General features: G+C 45.0%; 1 long non-coding RNA gene across 1 annotated transcript in view; it reads right to left on the bottom strand.

Annotated features, from left to right (window-relative positions):
- The window catches only part of Mm2pr (macrophage M2 polarization regulator), a 62,472-nt gene that overhangs the window by 12,535 nt on the left and 38,726 nt on the right, over positions 1-11,211 (bottom strand). The window lies entirely within an intron of this gene.

Here is an 11,211-nt window from a genome sequence, read left to right on the forward strand (position 1 = left end):
TGACGCTGCCTTTTGATGGCAAAGGTCATGCTTTATACCCGAGGATTATTCTGTTTCACTGGGCAGGCGAGGGGTCTCTCATCCTGTAGCCCAGGCTAGCCTTAAACCTGCAATCTTGTCCCCATCTCCCAAATGTCACACTCAGGCATGTGCCACCACCCTGACTGCCCGAGTCTGTCTTAAATGGAGCAATGCGTTCCATCTTTCACCGGTAGTGCTAAGTTTAGCTTAGGGAGCTATCTATGGAGGATACGGTCATGGAAAGAGATGGGAAAGCCGGGAAGAGTCAGAGGATAAACTCGACTGTCCCCGTTAGGGTCTCACACCCCTGAGGTTTCTGGGCGTGCCTCTTACTTGTCAAGTATGCTGGACCTTGCGTCTGGCTAAGAAAGATCTATGCTAAAGCTGCCATGTCATATATACAGCATCACACAGCCCCCCTGAACCTGAGCAGAGACGATTACAGAAAGGGTCGTGGAGAGAGTGAGGACTCTAGGGGCTGTCTCCTGTAGCTCCTTTGGAGCCTTCCCAGGAGAATGTGGGACAGAGGCATTTCCATGGCAGCCTGGAGCCTCAGCTAGAGACTTACCATGCTAACTGCCTGATTGCTCTTTCAGAGGAAAATGAGTAACTGAAATATTCCAGACGCTGATTCCTATAGTTTGATCATTTCCTGTAATTCCATTTATGTTGGTGTGGCAGAAGTACACATCACTGGAAGGACTAATTAATGCCTATATTCTTAGTGTGTGGCAATGTCTCCTACTATAACCCGAATCACCTGGAACTCACTATGAAAGCCCAGACTAGCCCTGAGGCAGTCCTCCGGTCTCAGACTTCTAAGTGCTTGGAATTACAAGCATGGGTCAAAAGCCTAGGTAGAAAACAAAACAAAACAAAACAAAACAAAACAAAACAAAACAAAAAAACAGAAGAAGAAAATATATTTAAAAGAGAATTGAGGTGCCTGAGGTACTCTGTGGCAGAGTTCTTGCCTAGCACAAAACCTGAAATGTATAAATAAATAAACGAATACAGCTTAAAAGAATATACAAGTGACATTTAAGAGACTTTTGGGGGGAGGGGAGGGAGGCTATGTAGCTCCAATGCTGGGAATACAGGCCTATACCATGAGACAACCTCCTTTCATAAGGTCAGACGATGTTGAACCTGGCCCGTTTGAGAGAACTTAAGTGTTCAAATGATTGGGCTTCTTAGCAATGCCACGTAATTCTTAATAAATTCCAGTCTGTCACTAGCAGCCACGGGCTATGAATCCCTTGTCTAGACATCCCGACAGTGGCGGTCAAACCTTTGGTTGTTTTGCTTTGCTGCTGTTGCTTAGTTTGTTTTGAGACAGCACTCCTGTATCCCCAGCTACCAGGAACTCACTTGGTCATCAGGGACAACTTTGAATTTGGGATGCTCCAACCTCCACCTCGTGAGCGCTGATTTATGGGTGTGTGTAACCCTCAGACCTGGCTTGAGACAATCAAATCTTGTGTCTCACAGATACTACAAATGTTGACTTCCCAAACCATGGGAGATTGCTTAATTCCACAAAGAACATCTAGTTTTTAAGAAAGACTACAGCCAGATTCACTAGTATCCCCAGGAAGGCAAAGCCTCTGGAGCATCAGGGCTTCTGGGGTGGCCCACGGACCTCTCCGCATCTCCTGCCTCCACTGTCAAACATGCTGACATCTAGGGGCCACCAGTCTAACCTCAAGGCAAGAACCAAAGTTGCTGTTGTCTGCTTTGTGCATGCTGAATGAGGGCCTACACATTTCACCAGTGGACTCTGGATCTACGGGCTACTATTATTTTAATCAAAAGCACCCTTGGAAAACATCTTTAGGATTAGAAAATTTCTTTCTTACATCCCTGGATTATTACATTTCTCTGTCTCTAAGATCAGCACTTCCCCCACCTCGGTGGTGATACTTTGGAGTGAGAGGAGGTTGTCCCACACCTTAGTTGATGTTCAGCAATACCCCTAGCTGGCTACTACTCGTGAGATGCTCGATGCATCAATCCAGCATTGAGAATGGAAAATGTCACCAATTAACGGCGACTATCCTTTGCCTAAGGGTGGAGTTAGATTGAACACTGTAGAAAATTGCAGCCTCAGATCTTCCCTGACAAGGCTTGTTGAGCTTTGAGTGCCTTGAGGATGGCCACGGAGGCTCACCACCTGAGAACTGCCTCCACAAGACGATGCCTCTCCATGATGGCCACACAGAACGATGGGCTGTTAACTGCGGAGCCCCGTCGGAGCCCCAGACTCGCCGTGCTGGATTACCAGCTTTGCTTCTCTGAGGAAGGACTTTAAATAACCCATGAGAACTGAAATGATGGAAATGGGAATCCAACCATGTAGTGAATCCAAAGAGCACCAATATGGCTTATCGAGAAGGAATGTGTTCATGCAAGCGTCGTTTGTAGGTTGCCTACACAAATGTATGACATCTAAATTTAGATAGCTACATGGGGGAAAGTGGGTGAAATTCAGACTCAAATAGATGGGTACCTGGGATTCTGTAGGGTTCCATCTGCTCCTGCTCTGGTTTGATAAGCAAACTCAGCGATTGCGAATATGTACTAAGCTCAAGTCTCTACTCAGATACTAATTGGAAGCTAAGGAGACCGTGTATTATTAAAAGGCTAAAAATATCTCCAGTTGGAAGGGGCAGATTGTAGAAGGGCTTGTGAGTGACGATTATTAAATAGTTAAGAGTGTGAGTAAGACAGATAGGCATTCATTCACTAAAATCTCTCATTGGAAAGAGTCAGAAAGGCAGTGTGCAGTGACACACGTGCCTGTGCCCGCACTGCATGTCAGGTGTTCCCAGACAGCAAGGCTAGAAGCACCTCCCCTGGGCTCTCACAGCACTCGTCAGAGACAGCAATTGTGTGTTATGTTTTCTTCCTGGATCTGTTTCTCTTTCCTTGTGTCCTGTGAGCTTTGGCAGGGCACAGTGGGAATTCCATACATCCCTCTGCAGCCCCAAGGTCTACATTAGCAAGCATTTCTTGAATAAGGAGAGGAAAGAGGGACCTCCAACCAGGCTTTCCAGGAAAACACTAGATTGAGGTAGAGGGAGGTGGAGGAAGGAAGAGGGTTTTTGGAGATCAGAAGAGGTGTATGCCTTGGCCGATACCACGGTCTCACATTGCAGAGACGCAAAGTAAGAAAATGATAAAACGTTATCTTTTTTGTGTTGGGAAATGGGAAACATTAGCAAGAGCCCTCTCTTGCGGGGGGAGCACAGTGGATCTGCAGGGGGTGAAACCTTCAAGCAGGCACTAATTAGGAAGCAGGGACATGGCGTGGTTTACAAAGGAAAAATTACAATAACAGCAAAATGGAGTTTGCATATATCCTTCTCACTTAGGAAGGAACATCATTTCTAAGAGAAGCAATACAGTAAATGGCAGGCACTCATCAGGAGAGTCAGGCTGATTGGCCAGAAGGAAATGCGGGGCAAGACATTAACCCATCAGAGAATGGAAGTGTGGCAGTGGGTGAAACTATGTTTCTGGAGAGTTGCGAAAGGCTGTGTGAGGTAAATATCTTCCCCTGAGAGACAACAGGGAAGAAAGGAGCCTGTAGAGGAGGCAAATTTCTACGTGTAAAGAGGCCTGGGGAAAGAGCTGGCCTCAATTCCTTTCTTCCCCCTGTGAAGGAAGTAACAAAATGAGCCACAGGACAGAGGAGGAGGAGCGGCAACAGTACTGAAGCCCGAGGAGCAACGGACATGTGGAGTAGGGACCTAGGTCAGCCCAGCAAGGGCTTGTAGGGCAGAGGTGGCCTCAGTGCATAGAGGTAAACATGTTGCTCTAGAAACGGGAGGCAGAGAGCCAGTGTTTGTCATCAAGGATGAACAGCAGCCAAGGCTGGTGACTGGTGGCAGGTTCTCAGCAGTACAGGGAAACGCTTGGGACCCATTGGGAACTAATTCATACTGAGTTCCCGAGACTGTCAGTATCTAGCTAGAGGGAGCCCTCCCCGCTACTCTGCAGATAGCTCCCAGCATCATGGTGAGTATGGGGGTTATGATTAGAAGGTGAAGTAGGGGGTGCTGGAGAGATAGCTCAGTGGTTAAGAGCACTGACTGTTCTTCCAGAGGTCCTGAGTTCAATTCCCAGCAACCATATGGTGTCTCACAACCATCTGTAATGGGATCCAATGCCCTCTTCTGGTGTTTCAGAAGAGAGCAATAGTGTACTCACATACATTAAATAAATAAATAAATAAATGAATAAATAAATAAATAAGAAGTGGGGGGGGGTCTCTGGGTGTATGTGCCTGTCAGTGTAATTACCTCCATGAGTTTATACTTTATATTCTTTTGTCTTGCTTCATTTTGAGACATGGTCTCACTATGTCGTTTTGGCTGTCCTAGAACTCACTGTGTAGACCAGGCTGGTCTCGAACTGACAAGAAACCTTCTTTCCTCTGCCTCCCAAGTGCTGGGATTCAAGGTCTAAGCCACCAGTGCCCAGCTCATTTTAATTTTTCTTTTACACTTTCAATTTTTTTCAGTGTTTCATTTTCTTCTTGTAACCAGGGTCTCATGTATGACCCTCCTGTCTCAGCCTCCCAAGTGCTGGGATTGATACTTTATTCATAGAAACAAATCTACATATCATCTACCTTAAAATGGAGTTGATATTGACTCGCACACAAACTTCTGAATCAGAGTAATTCTTCTGCAGGTGTTTGTAGTCATAAACACCTCCCAAGAGCAGTGTCAGTTAACAGAGGTATAAATGACCTACTTCTGGAAAGTGAGCGAGAAAAACAAAGCACACCTGTGAAAGGACTTGGGAATCTTAGAGACACATCTTTGGAGAGGTGATGACAGAGCCCCCACATGTAAAGATGCAGGTGGGGCCACAGGGCATGCCTAACATGTGGTCACTAGCAGCGGCAAATAAATAAGTGAATAAAACTGAAGTTGATACAGTGTCCTGGGCTGACTGCTAGCATGCAGGAGCAGAGCTTGGCCTGTGACCACTGTACCAGGGAGGAAGCATTTGGTCTCTTGGGTTAGCGCCAAGCCCACGAGTTTCCAGAAAGGCACAAGGCTAGCCAATCACAAGGAATTGGCTCTGCAAAGCAGAGATGGGCTGGGTCATGTGATAATGACAAGGCCACATAGGAGTGGGCCCCGGGATGCTGACTGTGCAGTTTGGGAGATAAAAAGGCATCACCAGCCAGCACCTGCATCAGCAAGGAGTCTACCAGCCCAGCATTCCAAGGACAGTTAAGTGTGAGATTAAAAGGTCTGCTCCATGGCCCGGTCCTTGTGCTTAGAGGTATCTAGAAGTTTTCTACTTACAGAAAAATCCCCACAAATTTAATTTCTGGAAGGGTCTCTCTGGCTAACACTGATACTTCCTGGCTAGTAATAAATGAAACATTTTCTTCTGTTACACTAACAGAATTATTATTTTTTTCTATAATTCTGTATTTAGGTTCTAAGCAAAGTAACTCAGAATCTTCTTTTTCCTGTTGCCATTGGCAGTGTTCCAACAGCGTGAGGCTGACCAACTGCAGATTAAGAAGTCTCACTGCTCAGATATGCCCACGGGTTTTGTGTGTCCAGTGTGTTATTAACAACTTGGTTACGTTTTATTAGCTGCTTTCCTACTTTTAACAATGCCCTTTAATTTACAAGGTAGTAAAAATTAAATGAGTAACTACAAACCTATCTAGTTTCTCAATAAAGAATTTATTTCAAAGCCGGATAGGGTGGCTCATAACTGTAATCCCAGCATTCGGAAGGATGAGGCTGAAGGATGGCTGTCAGTTTGAAGCCAGCCTGGGGTACCACAGTGAGCTGTAGACCAGCCCAAACCACGGACAGGGAGATAGGATCTCAACAAAAGAAGACAAAACAAAAGTTTATTTTAGTAACAGATGTATTGTGGCCAAAATATTTTAGCTGTGGAAACTAAGTTCGGTTGTTTTTAATATAATTTTAAAGACTTATTTATTATTATATGTAAGTACACTATAGCATCAGTTACACCAGAAGAGGGCGTCAGATCTCATTATGGATGGTTGTAAGCCACCATGTGGTTGCTGGGATTTGAACTCAGGACCTTCAGAAGAGCAGTCAGTGCTCTTAACCACTGAGCCATCTCTCCAGCTGGCTTTTTAATAGTGGAGAACTGATCAATGCTGCTGCATGCTGTTCTCTGCCTGGTGCCTGGAGAGACAATCAGCGGCCGTGGCTCTCAGCAGGTTTTGACAGCAATGAGCCAACCCTTGTGTTGTAAGAGGTTTCCCTGAGACTTCACTGTCACGGTCACTAGTGACAGCACTCCCAAAGTCATATTTATAAGAACTTTATCGGCGATCCTCTGCAGTCTTTGAGGCCGTGCTCGGACCCTTCTCATAGTCATGGTTGCACCTTATGAAATGGACCCAAGGGTATAACACTATGTTCTACGCTGCCTTGCATGGTGGAAACTGAGTGCCTAAGAGTCTGTAACTCTAAACTCAATACAGACCATTCAGTAAGACTGGCTGTAGCAACCCTACTGCACAATGAATTAAATTGTAGGCAGCACTTTGGGTAACTAAAGCACTAAGTACCATGGCCTCCAAACAAATCCAGTCTAGGGATGATGGCTATTAAGAACACAGTTCCAGTCCTGCTAGGTGCTGTGGTACCCCATGGCATGGCTGTCAGTCATCTTCACATTGACCACCTTATTTAAGAGATGGGAGTGTCTAGGTCTGGAAGGTTGTCTAGGTTTTACTTAGCAATCACAGAACTGAGCTTCCGTTCACATGTGATTCTTATTAGGCCAATAACTCACTGTGGTGGTTTGAGTATGCTTGGTCCAGGGAGTGGCCTTCTATGAGTAGGTAGCCTTGTTGGAGAAGGTTTTGGCCTTATTGGAGGAAGTGTGCCACTGCGAGAGTGGGCTCTGAGACTCTCCTCCGAGCTGCCTGAAGACAGTCTGTTCCTGGCTTCCTTTGGATGAAGATATAGAACTCTCAGCTCCTCTCCAGTACCGTGCCTGCCTGGAGGCTGCCATGTTTCCTGCTATAATGATAACGGACTGAACCTCTGAGCCTGTAAGCCAGCCCCAATTAAATGTTGTCCCTTATAAGAGTTGCCTTGGTCATGGTGTCTGTTCACAGCAATGGAAGCCTAACTAAGACCTGGTCTCTTTAGATGTAATTGCTAGGGGAGATGGCTCAGCATTTAAGAGCACTGGCTGCTCTTCCAGATGGCCTGGGTTCAATCCTCAGCACCTACATGACATTTCACAACTGTCTGTAACTCCAGTTTCAGTGAGTCTTATGGCCGCTTCTGGCTTCCCAGGGCACTATATACATACCATGAGTATATACACACCATGAGTATATACACACCAGGAGCAGACGAACACTCATACATAAAAAATAAAAATAAAATCTCAGAAATAAAGCATTTCTGATTGCATGGTTGACATACACAAGTGGATATTTACAAGTAGGCCACATGTGTAGCCTACTTTCCTGCTGTCCCCTACCTGGGCTCCTGGGGTGGCTTAAGGCTTAAATGGGATAAGGTATGTCTGAGAAGCAGACATAGCTTAGGGGAGTGTGTTCCCAGGCAGATCCCTCGTGTACGTCAAAAAACGCACGAACCCATAGTGCATAGCGTTTGAATGTTTCCTTTCACTGTGTACTACTGCCCGAAAGATACCCAAGTGGAGACTTCGTTTTCCTTTTTCTTTTTTCTTCCCCCTCTTTTTTTTTTTTTTGAAACAGGGTTTCTTGGAGTAGCCCTAGCTGTCCTGGAACTCACTTGCCTCTGCCTTCAGAGTGCTGGGATTAAAGACATGCAGTTACCACTGCCTTTCATTTCAGTTTTGAATGCTTGTAAGATCACCTGGGGAACTTGTCAAAACTGAGGATTCTCATTCAGTGGGTATGGTGGGACTACTGAGAAACTGCTTTTTTTTTTTTTTTTCCAAGACAGGGTTTCTCTGTATAGCCTTGGCTGTCCTGGAACTCACTTTGTAGACCAGGCTGGCCTCGAACTCAGCAATCCACCCACTTCTGCCTCCCGAGTGCTGGGATTAAAGGTGTGCGCCACCATGCCCGGCGAAACTGCTTAAAAAGAAAGAAAGAAAGAAAGAAAGAAAGAAAGAAAGAAAGAAAGAAAGAAAGAAAGAAAGAAAGAAAGAAAGAAAGAAAGAAAGAAAGAAAGAAAGAAAGAAAGAAAGAAAGAGAAAGAGAAAAAAAAATAATAAAAAAGATAAGCGTCAGCACGCAGCCCTGACTGGCTAGAACTCACAGATTACCCAATGTCCCCTGAGAGCTCAGAGCACAGGTCACTGCGGGAGGGGCAGGTGCAAAATCTACCTCAATGTGACCCTGAGATGGGTTATTCCCTTACTTGTTGCCTAACGAGGCGTGATCACGTGATTTAGGTCTGGCCAATCAGAGCCTCCTTCCCAGTGCCATTCACTTTGAGCCTATGTTGCAGAGATGTAAGGACAATTTAGACAAATCCTCAGCACCGGTGAGAGACCATCATCAACGACACTAGTGAGAGTGTCCTGTCCAAAGTGTCCTTGCCAGTTTGCCTGGTCCAGTAAGCCATGGAGCATAGTGGCGCCTCTGCGCAGCGACACAGGAGGAAGCAAGACAACTCTTTCCTGCGGTGCGCTCACCCCTGCTTCCCACAAACCTAATTAGAGTATGAGGAGACAAATTCAAGTTTTCTATAAACTGGGGTTTAAAAAAAGCGTTTTAAAATCAAACACTGTTTCACACCTGGGATCAAAAGATATTCTAGCAAGGGCCAAAGAATAAACACTTTAAGTGTTTTGGACCACAAGATGCTCTGGTGTAGTAGGGACAAACGTGGCCACAGATGTCACTCAAAGGAAGGAGTTATGGTCCAAAAACAAAACAAAACAAAACAAAACAAACAAAACAAAAAACAAAGAACTGTACTTATGAACCCTGAAATGTGCATTCTGAAACTTCTTATGTTATAAAATGCTCTTTTGATTACTTTCTTTTTTTTTTTTTTTTTTTTAAAGATTTATTTATTTATTATATGTAAGTACACTGTAGCTGTCTTCAGACACTCCAGAAGAGGGAGTCAGATCTTGTTACAGATGGTTGTGAGCCACCATGTGGTTGCTGGGATTTGAACTCTGGACCTTCAGAAGAGCAGTCGGGTGCTCTTACACACTGAGCCATCTCACCAGCCCATCTTTTGATTACTTTCAACCACATAAAAATGTTATTGGGCATTTTCAGCTTGTAAGCCAGAGACTACAGGTGGCAGGCTGGGTTTGGCTAAGAGGCCACTGCAGATTTCAATTCTAGGGCAACAAATGACTTGGTCCAGTTCATGCCATGTTACAATTTGAATGTGGTGTGTCTCTTCCAGGCTTAAGCACTTGGTCCCTAGCTGGTAGTATTTTGAGGGGTTGTAGAACCTTTTGTATGTAGGGTCTTGTTTGTGGATGTAGGCCTGTAGGGCAAACCTTTAAAGGCTACGGCCTGATTCTGCTTCCTGAACCATTGGTTAAAAACAAAAAATATAATAATTCTTTGAGGCTATCTTAGCCTAGAGAAGATATGGGAGAAAAGTGTTTGGTTTTGCTTTTTCTAGACAGGGTTTCTCTGTGTGGCCTTGGCTGTGCTAGAACTCCCTCTGTAGAGCAGGCTGGCCTCAGACTCACTGAGACCCACTGGCCTCTGTCTCTGTTCTCTTCTGTATCCAGTTCTGTTAGAAAATCCCCTCATGGCACGTGGAGATCCCCAAGCCATGTGGAGATCCATGTCATCTCCTTGCTCGCTCTTTATCCAAATGCACACTAAGAGCAGGCCTGGGAACTGCCCAGCGTCACCACACATGAAAAAGACGAGGGGTCGGGGGGACTCAATGGCTCTGATCCTGCAGAAGATGACCTGCCCTTTGGGCAGAACTCCAACTGTACCTAAGTCATTATTTTCAATAGTTTCAAGACACCATACTGGCGGCAAAAAAATCTACTATTCCCACCGTGTAGCGACAATGGCTCACAGCCTGTGGGTTAAATGACCCTTTCACAGGGGTCACCTAAGACCACTCGAGAACACAGATATTTACATTACAATCCATAACAGAAGCAAAATTACAGTTATGAAGTAGCAACAAAAAAAAAATTATGGTTGGGGTCACCAGAGCATGAAGGACTATATTAAAGGGTTATACAGCATTAGGAAGATGGAGAGCCACTGGTAGTCATTGTAGGCAATCATTTCCTTCTCTAGTTTACCCTTTCTCCCTAGATTCTAGTCTCCCTATCTTACAAAGGACAAAGGAAGATGAATAGTGTCCCTCCAAAAAGGTAAGTCTAGGTCTTACCCCAAGAACCTTTAAATATGACCTTGTCTGGGAAAAACTGTCACTATTGATAAAATTTCAAAATCTTAAATTTTTATTTTTTAAGACAGGGTTTTTCTGTGTAGTCCTGATGTCCTGGAACACTCTGTGTAGATTAGGCTGGCCTCGAACCTGGAGATCTGCCTGCCTCTGCTTCCCAAGTGCTGGCATTAAAGGTGTATGCGGCCACCACCCAACTGTGACTAAGGATTTTAAGATGAGATCTTCTGGGCTTGTGAGATGGCTCAGAGCCTAAGAGCGCTGACTGCTCTTTCAAAGAGTTCAAATCCTGAGTTCAAATCCCAGCAACCACATGGTGGCTCACAACCACCGTGGCGTGTCAGAAGACAGCTACAGTGTACAATAAATCTTTGGGCCAGAGTAAGCAGAGGTCCTAAAATTCAATTTCCAACTACCACATGAAGGCTCACAACCATCTGTATAACTACATAAAATAAATAATCTTTAAAAGAAAAAGGAAACAAAGATGAGATCTTCTAGGTTTTAATGGATTCTCAATCTTGATAGTGATAGTTGTAAGAGAAAGCCAAGAGTCTGAGACGGGGGGGGGGGGGGGCTTGTAAAGAGGATGGCAGGGGTAGCAGTGCTGAGGGGCATGGTGTACACACGGTGTACACAGGACCAAGGCCTTCCAGCAGCATCCAGCAGCTTGGACATGCTAGAGATGCCTTTCTCCTGGAGTTTGGGCTTCTGGCTTGTATTAAGATACCAAACCTGTGTGTATTTAAACCATTGCAGTATTTAAGGATCTAGTACACAATATTAACCAAGGAAACAAACAAACAAAACCCCC

This window comes from Mus musculus, chromosome 5 (genome assembly GCF_000001635.26).
Source record: "Mus musculus strain C57BL/6J chromosome 5, GRCm38.p6 C57BL/6J".
NCBI classification, from domain to species: domain Eukaryota; kingdom Metazoa; phylum Chordata; class Mammalia; order Rodentia; family Muridae; genus Mus; species Mus musculus.